Here is a 10535-nt window from a genome sequence, read left to right as displayed (position 1 = left end):
AATGTGGTTTCGTGATGTGGCCCGAGAACGTGCCAATTCTAATGCTTGAGCTGGCACTCCCCAAAACCAAATTCCTTTAAAAACATTAACTGGTATGGGACAGTTTGATTCAATGGAAGTTCAGATACACTGCCCTCTTTGTTACATGAGCAATTGAAAGAAATTGCCCTTGAAGCATGGGATGGAATTACTCCTCAAGGAAAATCTAGAGATAGCTACACAAAGATATTAACAAGGGCCTAATCACAATAAACTGTGGAAATTTCTGAAAGGGATGGGAACACCAGACCACCTGACCTGCCTTTTGAGAAACCTATATGCAGGCCAGGAAGCAACAGTTGGAACTGGATATGGAACAACAGACTGGTTCCATATAAGAAAAGGAGTACGTCAAGGCTGTATATTGTCACCCTGCTTAGTTAACTTATATGCAGAGTACATCATGAGAAACGCTGGGCTGCAAGAAGCACAAGCTGGAATCAAGATTGCCTGGAAATATATCAATAACCTCAGATATGCAGATGACACCACCCTCATGGCAGAAAGTGAAGAGGAACTCAAAAGCCCCTTGATGAAAGTGAAAGTAGAGAGGGAAAAAGTTGGCTTAAAGCTCAACATTTAGAAAACGAAGATCATGGCATCTGGCCCCATCACTTCATGGGAAATAGATGGGGAAACAGTGGAAACAGAGTCAGAATTTATTTTCGGGGCCTCCAAAACCACTGCAGATGGTGACTGCAGCCATGAAATTAAAAGATGCTTACTCCTTGGAAGGAAAGTTATGACCAACCTAGATAGTGTATTGAAAAGCAGAGACATTACTTTGCCAACAAAGGTCCGTCTAGTCAAGCCTATGGTTTTTCCAGTGGTCATGTATGGATGTGAGAGTTGGACTGTGAAGAAAGCTGAGTGCCAAAGAATTGATGCTTTTGAACTGTGGTGTTGGAAAAGACTCCTGAGAGTCCCTTGGACTGCAAGGAGATCCAACCAGTCCATTCTGAAGGAGATCAGCCCTGGGATTTCTTTGGAAGGACTGATGATAAAGCTGAAACTCCAGTACTTTTGGCCACCTCCTGCGAAGAGCTGACTCATTGGAAAAGACTCTGATGCTGGGAGGGATTGGGGGCAGGAGGAGAAGGGGACGACAGAGGGTGAGATGGCTGGATGGCATCACCGACTCGATGGACGTGAGTGTGAGTGATCTCTGGGAGTTTGTGATGGACAGGGAGGCCTGGCATGCTGCGATTCATGGGGTCGCAAAGAGTCGGACATGACTGAGCAACTGAACAGAACTGACCGAATGAAACCTATGCTGATTTTTTAGCTAGACTGGGAGTCTAGACTCCCGTTGTGTTGTCAGAGAGGAGGCTAAGATACAATGAGAAAAACTGCTTACATATAAAAATGCGAATCAGAAATGTCAAAAAGCCATCACTCCACTTCATGAGACGAAATTTTATCCATTATTTAATGGCTTGTTGCAACATAGGATCAAAAACTTAAAAAATGCAAATGTTAGCTAAAGCAATGGCTGCTAAAGCTAAAGCAATGGCTGCTAACTTTAAAAAGAAAAATGAAAGGTGTTTTGTTTGTAGGGAGATGAGCCATTTAAAAAAGGATTGTCTAATTACTTCTTTTACCTTACATTTCTATTAATTCCTCTAATGATATACAGAGAGATAAATTTGGTAATACTGATCAGAAACAATCCTTATGGACATCAATAGTATCTAAATGTGCATGATCAATTATAAATATCAAAATTAATGACAAAAGCTTTTCTGGTCTTCTTGATACACGATCTGGTATCACCATGATTTCTAAACATTTATGGCCCAAATCTTGGCCTATACAGAGAAGTTCTTACCAAATTGCAAGAGTATCTCAAACTAAAGTACAAGAGGTTTATCAAAGTGTCCAAATATATCCATGTGAGAGACCAAAAGCCCAGCCTGCAACATTACAACCTTATGTGATAGATGCACCCCTTAATTTAATGAAAAGATATTTACTTACACAATGACAAACTCAAATATATATTCCACATTTTTCCTAGGGGTCACTGCTCATTTAATAAACAATACAATTATTAAAATAACTTGAAAAAATGATGAGCCTATTTAGACAGAGCAGTGGCCTCTTACAAAGAGAACTTAGAGGCTACTAAAAAGCTTATAAATACACAATTGAAATTAAAACATATGAGAAATCTTGCTCCCTTTGGAATTCCCCAATTTTTATAATAATAAAAAAAAATCTAACAAATGGCATCTTTTAACAGACCATCATAAGGTTAATGTATCTATGAAACCTATAGATAGATTACAACCAAAAATTCTATCACCTACCACTATTCCTCAAAACTGACATATTATTATTATAGATTTACAAGATTGCCCCCGCTCCAAGGTTGTTTTTTTTTTTTTTTTTACTATGCCATTACACCCTGTAGACCGAGAGTAGTTTGCTTTCTCTCTTCCTTATCCTAATTATATTGGGCCTCGTAAACAGTATCAATGGACTATGTTACCTCAAAAAACGATGAATTCTCCCACCATGTGTCAATATTATGTAACCAAAGCCTTTGAACCTATGAGAAAACAATTCCCCAACTTTCTTGTTTTCATTATATAGATGATATATTGTTTTCAACTCCATCTGTTTTAAAAATTCAACAGATGTTTGACATAACTCAATGCTTAAAAGCTTCTAGATTAATCATTGCCCCTAAAAAATTTCAAACATCTACACTTGACTATTACTGAAGATTTGTTGTTAATAGACAATATATTCATAGAAGGCAATGGCACCCCACTCCAGTACTCTTGCCTGGCAAATCCCATGGATGGAGGAGCCTGGTAGGCTGCAGTCCATGGGGTCGCTAAGAGTGACTTCACTTTCACTTTTCACTTTCACACATTGGAGGAGGAAATGGCAACCCACTCCAGTATTCTTGCCTGGAGAATCTTAGGGAGAGGGGAGCCTGGGAGGCTGCCGTCTATGGCGTCACACAGAGCCGGACACGACTGAAGCAACTTAGCAGCAGACAATATATTACTCCCTTACTCCCAACATATTATCAACCTTAAGTGATTTTCAAAAACTTTTAGGTGATGTAAATTAGATTAGACCCTCTAATCTAATTTGTAAACATTACAAATTTGTAAACATTACAAATTATCAACTGACTAATTTATTTAACACTTTAAAAAGAGATACCGATTTAAAAAGCTTTCGTTCACTTTCACAAGAAACACAAGAAGAACTCTGTTTAATATAAAATAAATTGCAAAAACAGTTTCTTACTTGTATTAGGCTTGATTTATGCCTGGAGAATCCCAGGGACGGGGGAGGCTGGTGGGCTGCTGTCTGTAGGGTCGCACAGAGTCGGACACGACTGAAGCGACTTAGGAGCAGTAGCAGAGTTATTTATACTCCCCTCTCTCCATTCTCCCACAACACTTCTTACCCAACAAAAATACCAGATAGAATAAATCTATACCCATTTTAGAGAGATAAGGGTCCACCGACTCCATGGACGTGAGAGTGAGTGAACTCCGGGAGTTGGTGATGGACGGGGAGGCCTGGCGTGCTGTGATTCATGGGGTCGCAAAGAGTTAGACACGACTGAGCGACTGAGCTGAACTGAATAATTGTCAATGAAAAAAATAAAACCAGAGCTCTAATTGGCTACAATCCTCATAAAATTGTAGTATCTTTTAGTAAATCTCAATTTTAAAATGCTTTACAAACAACTACCAATTCCCAAATAACCTTTCTGAAATATTTTGGGGAAATTTCGTTTCATTATCCTTTCAAAAATCTTTGAAATTTCTTCAAGAATACTAAATCTCTTATCTCTCACATTGTCATATCACAACCTATACCTTAAGCTGATGTTTTCTATATAGATGGGACTAAAAACACCAAAGCCCTCCTTCTAGTCTTCGAAAAATATAAAGTCTTTTCTACTAAATTTCTCTCTGCTCAACAAAACAAATTATATACTCTCATTCACATTATTCACCTACATTCTTATTCTGTTAATATAGTTTCTGACTCCTTATATTTGGTTTTTGTATTAAAAAATATAAAAACACTTCTACCATAAATTCTGATATTTTATTTGTTTAATTTAAATGTATTTATTTTAATTGGAGGCTAATTACTTACAATATTGTATTGGTTCTGCCAACATCAACATGAACCATAATTCTAATCAATCTATTATCCAACAACTTTTCCTTGAACCACAATCTATCGTTAAGAACCGCACTTCCCCATTTATATTACCCATATTCAAACACATTTCTGTCTTCCTGGCCCTATAGCTCATGACAGTGAACGAGCTGATAAACTTGTCTCTTTTACTACTCCTGAAGAGCAACATGCTCTATTACACAATAATGCTGGCTCATTACCTCAAATGTAGAAATTTTTATACCAACATGCTAAAATAATCATTAATAATTGCTTTACTTGTAGGCCCCTACATCTTCGACCTATTACACAAAATATCAGTCCTCAAAGATTACAACGCAATGAACTATGACAAATGGATATAACTCATTGCCCTGAATGCTCTCCCTCTTCCTTCTCACATGTCTCAATCGATACAAATTCTTTCATATGGGCCACACCTCTCCGAGGTTAAACTAAACAACATGTTATAACCCGCCTATTAACTTGCTTTGCAATGATAGCAATACCTAGTTTGATAAAAACAGACAATGGCCCTGCCTATATTTCTAGACAATTCAAACAATTGTTACATTCATTCTCTATTAAACATATTACAAACATTCCTTATAACCCACAAACACAGGACATAGTTAAATGAACACATCACACACAGAAACTACAAATAAAACAAATGTAAAAAGGGGAATACACAGGAACACTTCCATCTCCCTTCTCCAGAGTAGGCTTTACTAGATTCCAACACAATATATTCTTTAATCCTGTAACTCTTGTTAATACAACTTTATTTGTTTTATATTTTTTAAACCTACCCAAGGAGATATTTTGACAAAAGCAGAAAAATGTTTCAAGACATTGAAGGATACCTCCCTCCCTCTGCCCGTTTGGTATCAAGATGGGTTGACTAAAGAATGGAAATCTGGAAAATCAATATCACGGGGAAAGGGGTATACTTGTATTTCTCCAGATGGATCCAATGGAATCAGTTGGCTCCCTCTTCAGATCAGTCCCAGGAAAGCCACCGGGGTTCAAGATAGAGACTGCTACTGCTAAGTCACTCAGTCGTGTCCGACTCTGTGTGACCCCATAGACGGCAGCCCACCAGGCTCCACCGTCCCTGGGATTCTCCAGGCAAGAACATCGGAGTGGGTTGCCATTTCCTTCTCCAATGCAGGAAAGTGAAAAGTGAAAGGGAAGTCGTTCAGTCGTGTCCGACTCTTTGCGAGCCCGTGAACTGCAGCCCACCAGGCTCCTCCGTCCATGGGATTTTCCAGGCAAGAGTGGTGGAGTAGGGTGCCATTGCCTTCTCCACAAGATAGAGAAGAAACAGCAAAATCCCCAGGAGGAGTAAATTCCAGTACAAGTCATGGCGGCTTTAAAAATTTCCAAGAAATGCCACACTCGACGTCACCGACCTTTGATCTCCCTATTTGGGGGCAGATAAAAACCCTTACTAATCAAGCTGAAAATCTGGGTTTCTCAACAGGGAGTGCCTTGGAATCCTGAAAATATTTTTGTCGCTATGGTTGCTTTGCTTGCTTTTGCTTCCCCCGCTCAGGCTGACTTGATTAAGCACGCATATTGGGCTTATATACCTAACTCCCCTTTATTTCAGGTTAGAATGGACAGACATAGGACCAATCATATCCACTAATGACTCAATACATATGCCTCCTCCTTGGAGCTTGGAGGGGCCCTCTCATCCTGAAGAAGAAGGAAGACTAATTAACATTTCTCTAGGCTATGAAGTCCTTTCTTTATGCATGGGACCAACAGAATTATGCATTAATGTTAGTCGACAAACATGGGCTTTCGTCCTGCCTCCAAAAAAAAAAAAAGAAAAAAGAACTTCCACACGTTTCTTGGACTGTTTGCTGCCCTGTCCTTTTATGAAAACCATGTCAATACTACCAAAGCTGCAAGAAAAGGACAAAAATTGGAATATAACGGGTTTACTGATAAGGACTTTAAATATACTCCTGTTTATTGGGATAGATGTCAAGCTAAATCAGGAAAATTAATGTTTGCGGCCAATTACACCATTGTTGATTGGGAACCCCATAGTATAAGGCTATCTAACTGCTCAGATGATATTAATAGTACTATGTGTGATTATATTATTCAAGTAACATAGAAGATTACCAACAGTTCAATGGAACACTTCCATGCAAAAGGACTCCTTGGCTGGCTCGATGGTGAAATGGCACCTCCTGGCCCTCAAATCATCCTCAATAAACAGATTGGGCCTGAACAAGGAGACATCTGGAAACTTGCTGCAAGTACTGAAACACTTGGAACTTGGACTGGGTATTTCACAGGGACCAGTCATAGTCATAGTAACTATTCCTTCCATTATAATCATTCATATTTTATACAAGCTTGCATTCCCCTTCCTTTTGTTATAGCCATAGGAAACATAATTTAATAAGACTTTAGGTTCTATGACTTGTAAGATTGCAAATTGTATTCTTGTCTTAATTCCTCCATTTCTCTACAAAACAAATCCCTTTTGATTCTTCAATCTTGACGTAGTCTGTGGTTGCCAGTAGATCTCCAGCAACCCTGGGAAGAGGGTCCCCTGGTAGGACTTGCCTCCTGGTTACTCACTAAATTACTATGACGATCTAAGCTATTCAGTGGATGGTTAATTCTTGGCATTTTGGGGTTAATAGTCATTTGTCCCACTGCTGCTGTCACAGGCATTGCTTTACAAACCTCAATTCAAACACAAAACTTTATTCAAAATTGGACTAAAGATGCTCATACTATACGAGTCACTCAGGTTCAGATAGATGAAAAAGCTCAGGATAAAATCCAGGAATTAAAAACAGCCATCCAATGGGTTGGAGATCAATTAATAGATTTAAAAAAACAAGTATTATTAAATTGTGATTGGACTTCTACTCAATTTTGTATCACTCCTGTTTGGTTCAACCATAGTGCTTACAATTGGAAACAAATCAAATTTCATTTACAAGATATACATAATAACACTTCCTTAAATGTACAACTGTTGCAAAAGGAAATCTTTGAAACCTCTCCAAGAGTCTACCATCTTCCAACAATTTGGAAACCTTAGCTGAACAGCAAGCTGATCAATTATCTGGACTAGACCCTCGATCAGATCAGATCAGATCAGTCACTCAGTCATGTCCGACTCCTTGCGCCCCCATGAATCGAAGCACGCCAGGCCTCCCTGTCCCTCACCAACTCCTGGAGTTCACACAGACTCATGTCCATTGAGTCAATGATGCCATCCAGCCATCTCATCCTCTGTCGTCCCCTTCTCCTCTTGCCCCCAATCCCTCCCAGCATCAGAGTCTTTTCCAATGAGTCAACTCTTCGCATGAGGTGGCCAAAGTACTGGAGTTTCAGCTTCAGCCTCATTCTTTCCAAAGAAATCCCAGGGCTGATCTCCAACATACAAGCAATTTTCTGTAGAGTAGAAACTGACAAAACCAAGAGTAGAAACTGACAAAACCTTGTGAAGCAATTGTACCTCAATAAAATTAACTTTTGAAGATATGTTTTATTTTTAAGAAAACAGCTTAACTATGTGATTCTCACATCAATTAGCAAGTCAAAAGAGGAATGCTCAATGTGAATACCTTAATGACAAATTCAATATAAAGCCCTGAATACTGTACAACACACTTGTGAAGAAAATAGTAAGAATGAAACTAAATGCCAACGTACATGTACCAGTGTATATGTGTGTGTCAAAAGACTGAAAGTTTTCCCCCAAAATAAAAATGAGTTTAAAAAAGGTGGCAACAGAACCATCATCAGTCAGCTGGGTTTAGTTGACACGTTATGTTTGTGTATTTGCTATATGATAGTGTTTTAAATTTTTATGTATTTAATTCTGTTCAATTGCTTCTTTATTTGTCACACAAAGGCTTTTACTAACCTATTATGGATGACTGTTAATCAATGTGGTCTTTTAAACCTCGTTCACTCATTCATTTAAAAAATACTAGTTCTTCATTCCAAGAAATTTATCTTTCCACAAGTTTTAACCAGTTATATCTATACGTTAAATTATCTTCCCACGATTGTTATAGGTACTTGAAAATCATATGTGTGTGTGTGTGTATATGTGTGTGTGTGTGTGTGTGTGTGTGTGTGTGTATACACTAAGGGATACACTTCAAAGGTCTCCGGAAATCAACTATACAACTTGGTAAAAAGCCATGTCACCTCACCCCTGAAATGCCTGTTTTAGACATTCCTGGCTGACTCAGATAAGTAACATCTTGAATGACCCTGATCTTTCCTCTCCTCACTTTAGTTCCTGCTTTTATTTTTAAATATTTCTACATAGGCATCAGAATGTGAACCATCACGAGCAGAGGCACCCACCTCAGGTCACAGTAAATGCAGAACTCCAGGTCCATGTTGTTTCTTTTCCTTCAATTTTTGCCTGTGGTCCTAGATGTGCTGTGATGCTCTTCAGGACCTGTGAGTAAGAAAGCCTGTTTGTCCAGAGTTCTCTGGTGTTTGTTTCAATGTATGCCCTGCAAACATTATAAGAATTACAAGGGCTGGCCCACTGTCTCTGGTTGGGGTCTGTGGAAACTTAGGGCAAGGAGTAGAAGCCCAGGTAAATGTCTCAGGGTTCGAGCCAGTAGTACCACTATGGATGGGCAATGACTGATCCAAAACAACTGATATAGTCAGGAAGACTACACTGCCCTTGCAATTAACCCAGGGGGATGTCCTTAAGTGCAATTGGCTTACTAGCTAGCAAACACAGGTGAGTAACACTGTCTAGGAAGGGAGCACTGCTTCTAGAGGTCTGGTGTCACTGCTATGGGTGCCTCAAGGACAGTAACAATTCAATGTTTTCCACAGAGTAGCAGGATCAAGGCCATATGGTCTGGTGAGATGATTGCATAACTAATTATAAAGGCCTTAATTGGCTATCTGGAGAAGGCAATGGCAACCCACTCCAGTGTTCTTGCCTGGAGAATCCCAGGGACGGCAGAGCCTGGTGGGCTGCCGTCTATGGAGTGGCACAGAGTTGGAGACGACTGAAGTGACTTAGCAGCAGCAGGAGGAGGTTAATTGACTATCAGTGTGTGTGATGTCCCTCTACCCCTCGAGGCCATGGAGACATAAAGAGGGTGGACCAGGTCCCAAGGCTATCGTCACTGCCTACGGAAAGGCTATCAGCTAAACGTATGAGGAGAAGATATGCCTGTGGTGAGGAAGACAGAGACCTCTACTGGTAACCATAGACTCAACGTGTAGTACCAAGACTATCCTTCTTAAACTAAAAACAAGTGAAATATCATTGCCATACGAGTTCAATGGCTCCATGAAAAGGGAAAGGCAGCAGAGGCATTCTGTTTGTTTTTCTTTTTTACCCAGACATCAAGCCCCTAACCAGCCCACACCCAGTACTACTCTCTGTACATAGTTCCTACAATGTCAAGTCTTAGAGATGCCTACCAGGAACAGCTCAGCACAAATGGAATACCTTGTTGATAAAATGGAAATGGTAGCTTTAGCAGAAGCCTAACCTGATGTTTTGGGCAAACTCCAGGAGATACTGAAGGACAGGGATGTCTAGCGTCCCATCCATGGGGTCACAAAGAGTCAGGACTAGGACATGACTTGACAACTGAACCACAAAAACCACCCGACATTAAAAGTCTTTCTGAATTTCAGGAGGATGTGCTTCCCCCCAGGCTCAGACCCTTGCATGAGAGCCTTCAGGCAGGAACACCAGTACTCTCACTTCCCCCTCTTCTGGAGATTTGTGGAGCCATATGGGACCAATAGTTTTAGAATAAGTATCAGTGTCATTTACCAGTCACAGCACCATCATTATAAGCAAGGGAGTCTCCCTGGAGGTTTATGGCATTCTATCTGGCCTAAGGCATCGCTCTACTTAAGGGCAGCACTCCAGGCTCAATGTATAGCTGTCCACCTAGTCCTTAAGGAGGCCACCAATACGGGTCTTCCAAACAGTTGCACTTTCACAGATTGCTAGGCTGTTGCTAACAGTCCCCTCTGTAGATTGATTTCACCTACCCACTGCTCCCTTCTGCTGAGGCTTCCAGCTCTGCTGCCATAATCATTGACTTTTACATAAGATTCCTCTTTAAGACAGGTAATCTCTTTCCTTACTAAAATTATTCTTGTTTCCTTGGGATCAATAGATATTTATGACTCTGATCAGTGAAACCACTTTAACTGTCAGAAAACTCAACAGTGGACTCTTCCACAGAATATTCTTTGGCACTTTCAACCCCCAAAAGCTGGCTCACTTGAGTGTCATAACAGCCTTCTTACAGAGACACTCTTTAAAGTGCTTCCAGGCAAGGAGT

Source organism: Bos javanicus, chromosome Y (genome assembly GCF_032452875.1).
Source record: "Bos javanicus breed banteng chromosome Y, ARS-OSU_banteng_1.0, whole genome shotgun sequence".
Lineage (NCBI taxonomy): Eukaryota > Metazoa > Chordata > Mammalia > Artiodactyla > Bovidae > Bos > Bos javanicus.
This window is presented reverse-complemented; position numbering follows the sequence as displayed.